At 40.4% G+C, this 11,206-nt stretch overlaps 1 pseudogene across 1 annotated transcript; it reads right to left on the reverse strand.

Moving 5' to 3' along the window:
* Positions 1-6,356: 6,356 nt before the first annotated feature.
* Positions 6,357-7,844, reverse strand: LOC309974661 (SH2 domain-containing adapter protein E-like; annotated as a pseudogene). The gene has a single exon. The product of its transcript is annotated as an SH2 domain-containing adapter protein E-like (transcript).
* Positions 7,845-11,206: the final 3,362 nt, after the last annotated feature.

The raw sequence follows: 11,206 nt of genomic DNA on the forward strand, positions 1-11,206 counted from the left end.
GGTATAGTTCATGTTTAAGTTCACTTAATCCTTGATTTAAAAATTTATAAAAGTCATTGGGACTTTTTTTTTTTTTCTTCAATGAGTCTAGTATGGTAAATTTATTTGCTACAGTATCCTCACCAATTAGTTGTCACATTGATACTTGAACACCTTCACTGATTGGAGGTTGATAACCCTTCAAGGGATGAAACTATTCTGTTGGTCAGGGGCCCTTAATCTGAGTACCACTGAACCCTTGGACACTTTTTTGCTTGTTTGTTTGTTTTCTGTTTTGATTCCATCTTTCTTTGTTGTTTTTTAACATCTTTATTCGAGTATAGTGGCTTTACAATGTTGTGTTAGTTTCTGCTGTACAAAAAAGTGAATCAGTTATACGTATACATATATCCCCATATCCCCTCCCTCTTGTGCCTCCCACCCCCCTTCCCTATCCCACCCATCTAGGTGGTCACAAAGCACCAAACTGATCTCCCTGTGCTATGTGGCTGCTTCCCACTAGCTATCTATTTTGTATTTGGTAGTGTATATATGTCAGTGCTACTCTCTAACTTCATCCCAGCTTATGCTTCCCCCACCCCGTATCCTCAAGTCCACTCTCTACCTCTGAATCTTTATTGCTGTCCTGCCCCTACATTCATCAAAACCTTTTTTATTTTTTTTCAGATTCCATATATATGTGTTAGCATCTGGCATTTGTTTTTCTCTTTCTGACTTACTTCACTCTGTATGACAGACTCAGGGTCCATCCACCTCACTACAAATAACTCAATTTAATTTCTTTTTATGGCCAAGTAATATTCCATTGTATATATGTGCCACATCTTCTTTATCCATTCATCTGTCGATGGACACTTAGGTTGCTTCCTTGTCCTGGCTATTGTAAATAGTGCTGCAATGAGCATTGTGGTACATGTCTCTTTTGAATTATGGTTTTCTCAGGGTATATGCCCAGTAATGGGATTCCTGGGTCATAGGGTAGTTATATTTTTAGTTTTTTAAGGAACTTCCATACTGTTCTCCATAGTGGCTGTATCAATTTACATTCCCACCAACAGTGCAAGAGGGTTCCCTTTTTTCCACACCTTCTCCAGCATTTATTGTTTGTAGATTTTTTGATGATGGCCATTCTGACTGGTGTGAGATGATATCTTATTATGGTTTTGATTAGCATTTCTATAATGATTAGTGATGTAGAGCATCCTTTCATGTGTTTGTTGGTGATCTTTATATCTTCTTTGGAGAAATGTCTATTAAGGTCTTCCACCCATTTTTGAATTGGTTTGTTTGTTTTTTGGATATTGAGCTGCATGTGCTGCTTGTATATTTTGGAGATTAATCCTTTGTCAGTTGCTTCATTTGCAAATATTTTTCCCCATTACGAGGGTTGTCTTTTCATCTTGTTTATGGTTTCCTTTGCTGTACAAAATATTTTGTTTTATTAGGTCCCATTTGTTTATTTTTGTTTTTATTTCCATTTCTCTAAGAGGTGGTTCAAAAAAGATCTTGCTGTGATTTATGTCATAGAGTGTTCTGCCTGTGTTTTCCTCTAAGAGTTTGATAGAATCTGGCCTTACATTTAGGTCTTTAACCCATTTTGAGTTTATTTTTGTATATGGTGTTAGGAAGTGTTCTAATATCATTCTTTTTCTCAGCACCACTTATTGAAAAGGCTGTCACTTCTCCATTGTATATTCTTGCCTCCAAGTGTCATATCTATTAAGTGACCATATGTGTGTGGGTCTTTCTCTGGGCTTTCTATCCTGTTCCACTGATTTATATGTCTGTTTTTGTGCCAGTACCATACTGTCTTGATTACTGTAGTTTTGTAGTATAGTCTGGAGTCAGGAGCCTGATTTCTCCAACTCCATTTTTCTTTCTCAAGATTGTTTTGGCTATTTGGGGTCTTTTTTGTTTCCATCCAAATTGTGAAATTTTTTGTTCTAGTTCTGTGAAAAATTCTATTGGTTGTTTGATTGGGATTGCATTATATCTGTAGGTTGCTTTGGGTAGTATAGTCATTTTCACAATGTTGATTCTTCCAATCCAAGAACATGGTATATCTCTCCATCTGTTTGAATCATATTTCTTTCATCAGTGTCTTATAGTTTTCTGCATACATGTCTTTTGTCTCCCTAGGCAGGTTTATTCCTAGGTATTTTATTCTTTTTGTTGCAGTGGTAAATGGGAGTGTTTCCTTAACTTCTCTTTCAGGTTTTTCATCATTAGTGTATAGGAATGCAAGAGATTTCTGTGCATTAATTTTGTATCCTGCTACTTTACAAAATTCATTGATTAGCTCTAGTAGTTTTCTGGTAGCAGCTTTAGGATTCTCTATGTAGAGTATCATGTCATCTGCAAACATGACAGTTTTACTTCTTCTTTTCTGATTTGGATTCTTTTATTTATTTTTCTTCTCTGATTTTGTGGCTAAAACTTCCAAAACTATGTTGAATTATAGCAGTGAGTGTGGGCAACTTGTCTTCTTCCTGATCTTAGAGAAAATGGTTTCAGTTTTTCACCATTGAGAGTGATGTTGGCTGTGGGTTTTTCATACATAGCCTTTATTATGTTGAGGTACATTCCCTGTATGTCCACTTTTTGGAGGGTTTTTAACATAAAAGGGTGTTGAATTTTGTTGAAAGCCTTTTCTGTATCTATTGAGATTACCATATGCTTTTTACCCTTCAGGTCACTAATATGTTGTATTCGCATTGATTGATTTGCATTACATTGAAGAATCCTTGCATTCCTGGGATAAACCCCACTGGATCATGGTGTATGATCCTTTTAATGTGCTGTTGGATTCTGTTTGCTAGTATTTTATTGAGGATATTTGCATCTATGTTCATCCGTGATATTGGCCTGTGGTTTTCTTTTTTTGTGACATCTTTGTCTGGTTTTGGTATCAGGGTGAGGGTGTCCTTGCAGAATGAGTTTGGAAGTGTTCCTCCCCATGCTATATTTTGGAAGAGTTTGAGAAGGATAGGTGTTACCTCTTCTCTAAATGTTTGATAGAATTCACCTGTGAAGCCATCTGGTCCTGGGCTTTTGTTTTTTGGAAGATTTTTAATCATAGTTTCAATTTCAGTGTTTGTAATTGGTCTGTTCATATTTTCTATTTCTTCCTAGTTCAGTCTTGAAGGTTGTACTTTTCTACATTTTTTTTTCCATTTCTTCCAGGTTGCCCATTTTATTGCCATATATTTGCTTATAGTAGTCCCTTATGATGCTTTGTATTTCTGCGGTGTCCATTGTAACTTCTTTTTCATTTCTAATTCTGTTGATTTGAGTCTTCCCCTTGTTTTGTTGATGAGTCTGGCTAATGACTTATCAATTTTGTTTATCTTTTCAAAGAACCAGCTTTTAGTTTTATTGGCCTGTGTTATTGTTTCCTTCATTTCTTTTTCATTTATTTCTGATTAAATCTTTATGATTTCTTTCCTTCTACTAACTTTGGGGTTTTTTTGTTCTTCTTTCTCAGATTGCATTAGGTGTAAGTTTAAGTTGTTTATTTGAGATGCTTCTTGTTTCTTGAAGTAGGATTGTATTACTATAAACTTCCCTCTTAGAATTGCTTTTGCTGTATCCCATAGGTTTTGGGTCATCGTGTTCTCATTTTCATCTGTTTCTAGGTATTTTTTAATTTCCTCTTTGATTTCTTCAGTGATCTCTTGGTTATTTAGTAGCACATTGTTTATCCTCCATGTGTTTGTATTTTTTACAGTTTTTTCCCTGTAATTGATATCTAGTCTCATAACAATGTGGTCAGAAAAGATACTTAATATTATTTCAATTTTCTTAAATTTACTGAGGCTTGATTTGTGACCCAAGATATGATCTATCCTGGAGAATATTCAATGAGTACTTGAAAAGAAAGTGTATTCTGTTGTTTTTGGATGGAATGTCCTATATATATCAATTAAGTCCGTCTTGTTTAATGTATCATTTACAGCTTGTGTTTCCTTATTTATTTTCATTTTGGATGATCTGTCCATTGGTGAAAGTGGGGTGTTAAAGTCCCCTACTATGATTGTGTTACTTTCAATTTCCCCTTTTATGGCTGTTAGCGTTTGCCTTATGTATTGAGCTGCTCCTATATTGGGTGCATAAATATTTAATTGTTATATCTCCTTCTTGGATTGATCCCTTGATCATTATGTAGTGTCCATCCTTGTCTTTTGTGATAGTCTTTATTTTTATTTTTTATTTTTTTAAACTCCACATCTCCACTTTTAATTATATAAAGAAAACAGCGTGACTGTCACAGAAAAACAATATAGAGAAAGCACAATACTGAGCCTATGATAGAAGCTCAATAAATACTTAATGTATCAGGTCTGCTTTCAAAATGTTATTTCATTATTACATTTTTCACAGTTGCTGTGTATGGGCCAAAAATCATTTAGTGCACAAAGAAAAATTTTACAAAGCTTTCAGCATTTATTAAAATTAGGGTAACTGCTGTATTTCCTTTGTAGAATAAGTTTAAGTAAAAAATAAGGTTTCATTTCTAGAATGTTGAACTGAAAATAAGTTTAACAGAATGAATTATTTGTATATGGAAGATAATAAATATTTGTTTAATGGAATTGGAACTACAAATGCTAAAAATAAAAAAAAACTCGTACTAAAGATATAGTAAGTAAACCAATATATTAAAAAATTCTATCAGTACTTAAAAAACAGAACATTCTTGATTAATAAACTCTTTGACATCCAGTGAGGAAAAGTCCCTTTCAAAGTTTTAAAAACAAAGATCACACGACTCTTTGGCTACAATCTTAACTGAATAAAGAAGCAAATATTTACTAATCTCTAAATCATAATAGCAAAATGATAACTAATAACTAGAAGGATATGTTTTCCTAAAAGTTAACTGAATCAACATTTCTTTTGTGTATTTAACATTAGTTACAAAAGTTAACTTTTCATTGATGACAGTCAGCACATTTGCATCTGGACCAGTTTCAAGAACCAAATTACAAACCCCAGAATACAGAAACATCTGCTCAGTTGTAATTATAGAGCCACTCACTGTAGCCTTCTCACAGTATGCCATTCCCACGGGTGTTTTTTCACAGTAAGTACACTGACGATACAAGTTCACAATAAATCATAATGGTACTATCAATATTATTTTAATATCTTTAAGCAGTAGTAGATAGAGAAAATGCCAGTCTTTTAAAATATTTTTATATGGTGCCAACCGGTCTGCTTTGTACAGCATGAGAGAAACTTTGCAGGTTTTAGAGACCCAGCTCACACAATCATATCCTAGAGTTTATATATATATATATGTATATATATATATATACTGCGTGACTTGTGGGATCTTAGTTCCCCAACCCCGGGCCCTGGGCAGTGAGACTGTGGAGTTCTAACCACTGGACCGCCAGGGAACTCCCTATATATATATATTTTTTAAGTTACTCTAAAATACAAAGTGAATCCAATTTTAGGGATAAAAATTAAAAATGGCTCCAATAACTAAAATGAACAAAGGTGAGACAAAAGATATCAGAAGTTCTGTATAATTATTCAATAAGAAAACAGTTGTTGAGCTTTGTAAATTTTCAGATCTTTTAAAAATCAGGAATGAAATCTTCGTTGTATATTTTATTCTGTAATTCAGAATAATGGTAATGCTGCCAATGCTTAATTATATTGGTGATTCTTAAATCAGATGCATCATCCTTCTTATTTATGCTTATATTACTGATTTGCTGAAAAAGTCCACAGAAATTGAGAAAACACAAACTTTCTTAATAATCCTTTTGCCAGACCCTACAGTTGTGAATTTTTATGGACTCCAGAGCTGAACTAGGACCCTCAAGAGAGAAATACAGCTTTCTCCAAAGTGCTCACTATTTACTTATTTTCCACTGTTCATGCTTTTCCCCCAAGAAGCAGTACTGTATTACATGCTCTTTGGGTCCACATGATCATTTTTTGTTGTCTTGTAAAAGCCAAGTGCATTTTTGTTGGTTTGTTTGGAGACCAGGTATTCCATGGAACAACTAGCACATTTTTGGAGAATCTTAATATTTCTGGACTCCTGACTTACCTTTCCTGAGGGTCACGCCCCAAATAGAGCACCCTACTCCAGGACTGGAGGCAACTGGTAAATTATGGTTTCTCATTGTAGAACTACTTAGCAAGGAGAAAAGGGACAGGTCAGTAACCAAGTGTCATGGAATGGATTCAAGGCTGAAGACTTTTTGACTCCTAAATGAAGCGTCCCTCTTCCTCCAAAATATTATGGTGCAGTCCAGCCTTGTCCCCTGAGGTACTGGTTGGGTGCTGATGCCCTCCTAGGTGTGAGAGGCCCTGTTGGGGCTTTTGGTGGCTGAACCTTAGTGCAGCTTGCTGTGCACAGGGTAGAGCAAGGTCATATGTTCTGCCCCTTGAAAGGCAGCTTCTCATTGGAATAATAGTGTATCACTTCCGGGATGCTGTCAAAGACAGCACTCATCTGATTCAGGGTATACTTGGTCTGAGCCACTATGATGCGGACACATCCTTGACTAGTCTTTAGTGCAATGGAGTAACTACTGGTCCCTGACTCGCTGTTTCAAACTAGGTGCCCAGCTTCTTTACAGGGTTGTAGTCGACTCTCAGTCTCAGCACGGGTGATGGCACCATGATACCAAGGCTGCTTCTCCAGCAGCAGGGCTGGGTCCACTCTTTCCCCCTCACTGTGGTCAGAGAGGGTTGGCTTCAAGATCTTCTGGGTCCAGCTCTTCTGTCGGTGGTGTTGCCTCACTGTCTCCTCCTTGATGGAAGGTTGCTCAGAGCCTTCAAAGTGAACCGACATCGCCCGCACGATCTGCTCCTTCTTCCACTCCCAGGGCTGCTCGTACTTGGCCGCAGGCCTCTCATTGTCCTGGGGCAGCCGCGCCTTCCACTCCGGCCCCTCGGCGCGCTGGCCGCCTTCGGCTGCCGGCTCGTAGGGCGTGTTGTACAGCTGCGGCAGCTTCCCCAGCAGCTCCTTGGAGTTCCGTCTCTTGGCCAGCAGCTCGGGCTTCATGCCGTTCTCCCCTGGCTCACAGGGGCTGTCGAGCAGCTGAAGAGCCTTCACCAGAGGGTCTTTGGAACCTCGTCGTCTGATTTCTGTTATCATTGGCTGTGCATCATAGGGTTCCATGTATCCATCATTCTCCCCTACTCTCTCTGCATCCCTTTGGCCTTTCGTCCGTTTAGCATCATAAGGGTCAGCGTAGTCTTCTAAAATGATGACCGTGTCTTGCTGCTTAATAATCTTGCCCTTGTCCAGTTCCTCCCAGGGAGGAAGGGGAAGAGGACGTGGAGGAAAAGCTGCTGTTGCTACTGCTGCTGCTACTACTGCTGCTGGGGTAGTTGCTCTTCCCATGCTACTCCTGAGTGTCCACCTTGATGAACCTGTTGACGTAGGTGCTGCAGCCTGAGCTCTTGGCCACGCCCCGGTGGGGCTCCTCCTCGGTGGCCCAGGAGTTCTTGCGGCCCTTGCCCGCGGCAGCCTGAATCAGACCCTGCAGGCTGTCTCGGGATAGCCGGCTATCCTTGAGGGGGCCGACCACGGCCTGGCTGCTCCCCAGCTCAGCCGCCAAGTTCTTTCGTCCCTTGCCCAGGGCGGGCCCCATGCCACCTGCCTCTGAGTTCTTGCTCAATTTGCCACCTCCCCGGCTGCCAGGCTTGGCCCGCTCCGACACTGTCTTCAGGTTCAAGGGGAACTCCTTGAACCACTTGGCCGCCATGAGGGGCGCCTGGCCGGCGCGGCTCAGGACCATCGTGGCCACGGAGCAGGCGAGCGAGGAGGCCCAGCTTAGACATGGAGAAGCGCCAGGGGCTGGGAGCCACTGCATTCCCTGGGGCTGGGGCGCTAGAGGCTGCGGCGAGGCCCCGTGACGGCTGCTTCGCTCATCCTGGGCTGGCCGTCGCCTACACCCCTCAGGGTGGGGCCCCTACGGCCCGGGGCGGGGGGCTCGGGGCGCCCAGTGGGTGGGCGTGAGACGTCACTCTGGACACGGACGGCAACAGACACGATGCACCGGGGCCCCGCCCGAGCTCGTCTTTAGCACCTGCACGGCCAGGGTCTCCGCAGAACTCTGGGGGCGGCGGGTGCTGGGGGCTTCCCCTGTGTTTTCCTCCTGAAGTAGGAGAAGCTGGGCCCACGGAAGCCCTGAGACAGCCCTGCCCACTCTCCCGGGGACCAGGGGAGATGAAGGGGAGGCAGCGGGAGTGTCCCCGGCACCGTGACGGACGGTGGGCTGTCAGCGGGCAGCCCGCCCTCTCCAAGAGTCTTTATTTTAAAGTCTGTTTTTTGTGATATGAGTATTACTACTCCAGCTTTCTTTTGATTTCCATTTGCATGGAATATATTTTTCCATCCCCTCACTTTCAGTCTGTATGTGTCCCTAGGTCTGAAGTGGGTCTCTTGTAGACAGCATATATATGGGTCTTGTTTTTGTATCCATTCAGCCAGTCTGTGTCTTTTGGTTGGAGTGTTTAATCCATTTACATTTAAGATAATTATCAATATGTATGTTCCTATTTCCATTTTCTTAATTGTTTTGGATTTGTTTTTGTAGGTCTTTTTCTTCTATTGTGTTTCCTGACTAGAGAACTTCCTTTAGTATTTGTTGTAAATCTTGTTTTGTGACGCTGAATTCCGTTAACTTTTGCTTGTCTGTTACGTTTTTAATTTCTCCGTCAAATCTGAATAAGATCCTTGCTGGGTAGTGCAATCTTGGTTGTAGGTTTTCGTTTTAAATATGTCCTGCCACTCCCTTCTGGCTTGCAGAGTTTCTGCTGAAAGATCAGCTGTTAACCTTACAGGGTTTCCCTTGTTTATTATTTTCCCTTGTATGTTGTTATTTGTTATTTTCCCTTGCTGCTTTTAATATTTTTACCTTGAATTTAATTTTTGTTACTTTGATTAATATGTGTTTTGACGTGTTTCTCCTTGGATTTATCCTGCATGGGACTGTCTGTGCTTCCTGGACTTGACTGATTATTTCCTTTCCCATGTTAGGGAAGTTTTCAACTATAATTTCTTCAAATATTTTCTCAGTCACTTTTTTTTTTCTTCTTCTTCTTCTGGGACCCCTATAATTCAAATGTTGGCGTGTTTGATGTTGTCCCAGAGGTCTCTGAAGCTGTTCTCAATTCTTTTCATTCTTTTTTTTTTATTCTGCTCTGCGCCAGTTATTTCCATTATTTTATCTTCCAGGTGACTTATCCATTCTTCAGCCTCAGTTATTCTGCTATTGGTTCCTTCTAGATAATTTTTTATTTCATTTATTGTGTTGTTCATCATTGTTTGTTTGCTCTTTAGTTCTACGTCCTTGTTAAATGTTTTTTGTATTTTCTCCATTCTATTTCTGAGATTTTGATCATCTTTACTATCATTACTCTGAATTCTTTTTCAGATAGACTTCTTATTTCCTCTTCATTTGTTTTTTCTGGTGGGTTTTTTCCTTGCTCCTTCATCTGCTGCATATTTCTCTGTTTTCTCATTTTGTTAAACTAACTGTGTTTGGGGTCTCCTTTTCACAGGCTGCAGGTTTGTAGTTCCCATTATTTTTGGTATCTGCCACCAGTGTGTGAAGTTGGTTCAGTGGCTTGTGTAGGCTTCCTGGTGGAGGTGACTGGTGCCTGTGTTCTCATGGGTGGCGCTGTATCTTGTCCTTCTGGTGAGCAGGGCCGCATACAGTGGTGTGTTTTGGAGTGTCTGTGAACTTAGTATGACTTTAGGCAGCCTCTCTGCTAATGGGTGTGGTTGTATTCCTGTCTTGCTAGTTGATTGGCATGGGACGTCAAGCGCTGGAGCTTTCTGGCCATTATTTGGAGTTGTGTCTTAGTGTTGAGATGGAGATCTCTGGGAGAGCTCTTTCTGATTGATGATACATGGGGCAGGGAGGTTTCTGGTGGTCCAATGTCCTAGACTCAGCCCTCCCACCTTGGAGGTGCCCAACACTCTGCCGGAGCACCAAGACCCTGCCAAACACACGGCTCAGAAGAAAACGAAGAGAGAACAAAACAAACAAAAAAAGAATACAAAAAGGAAAAATGAACAGACAGGACAAATGGTAAAAGCAAACCTATACAGACAAAATCACACCAAGAAGCATACACATACACACCCACAAAAAGAGAAAAAGGATAAATAAATACATATATATGAAGAGAGCAACCAAACCAATAAACAAATCTACCAATGATAATAAGAACTAAATACTATACTAATGTAAACATAAAACCATAAACAAATTAGATGCAGAAAGAAAAACCCAAGTCTACAGTTGCTCCCAAAATCAACCGTCTCAATTTTGGGAACATTCGTTGTCTATTCAGGTATTCTTCAGAGGGTTTATCAAGTTGATTGAGGGGATTTAATCTGCTGCTCCTGAGGCTGTGTGGAGAAATTTCCCTTTCTCTTCTTTGTTCGCACAGCTCTTGGGGTTCAGCTTTCATTTTGGCCCTGTCTCTGCGTGTAGACTGCCCTCAGGAGTCTCTTCCCCACCCATACTGGAGGGGGTTACAGCAGCAGTTGATTAGGGCTCTCTTGCTCATTCAGGCCAGGGGGAGGGAGGGGTACAGTAGTCATATTGGAATGCAGGGCTAGCCTGAGGTAGCAGAGGCTGGTGTGATGTTGCAACAGCCTGAAGCACACAGTGTGAGAACAGGTGACAATGGAGCATAATGAGCTTGTCAAAGGAATGAAGCACAATGCATTTGTAGCTGCTGCTGGGATCCAAGGAACCTTAGGGAATCCACTTGGGATACTGAGCTAATTTACCTACCAGCATCATTGCCAGGTATATGTTAGGAAATTGAGAAGCCAGGCTTGTTCAGCACGAACATAAAACACCATACGAGTCATTGTGGAGAATATGAGAGCACAAAATCTTAAAGAGGAAGATGAAACATGACATAAGTTCACAGTGGTAGTAGCTCCTTCAATAAATAAACTTTTTGACCATCTGCTGAGGACAGAGTACAGATCAATGGGCTGATGTGCAGAAGAAGAAAAGAAGAGTTGTAGCCTTTAGGAGCTTACTGTCTAGGGAATAAGATATATGCAGATATATGTTCATGATACTGTGAAAAGAGATAAAAAAAGTCAAAATGGGTATAAAAAATAAGGAATATCTATTTTAAAATAGATTGGTCATGGTGAGCTATAATAGATGGTCAAGGCTTAATAGAGGAGGTTATTTGAAAA

The sequence above is a fragment of the Leucopleurus acutus genome (genome assembly GCF_964270905.1).
Source record: "Leucopleurus acutus genome assembly, chromosome: 18".
NCBI classification, from domain to species: Eukaryota; Metazoa; Chordata; class Mammalia; order Artiodactyla; family Delphinidae; genus Leucopleurus; species Leucopleurus acutus.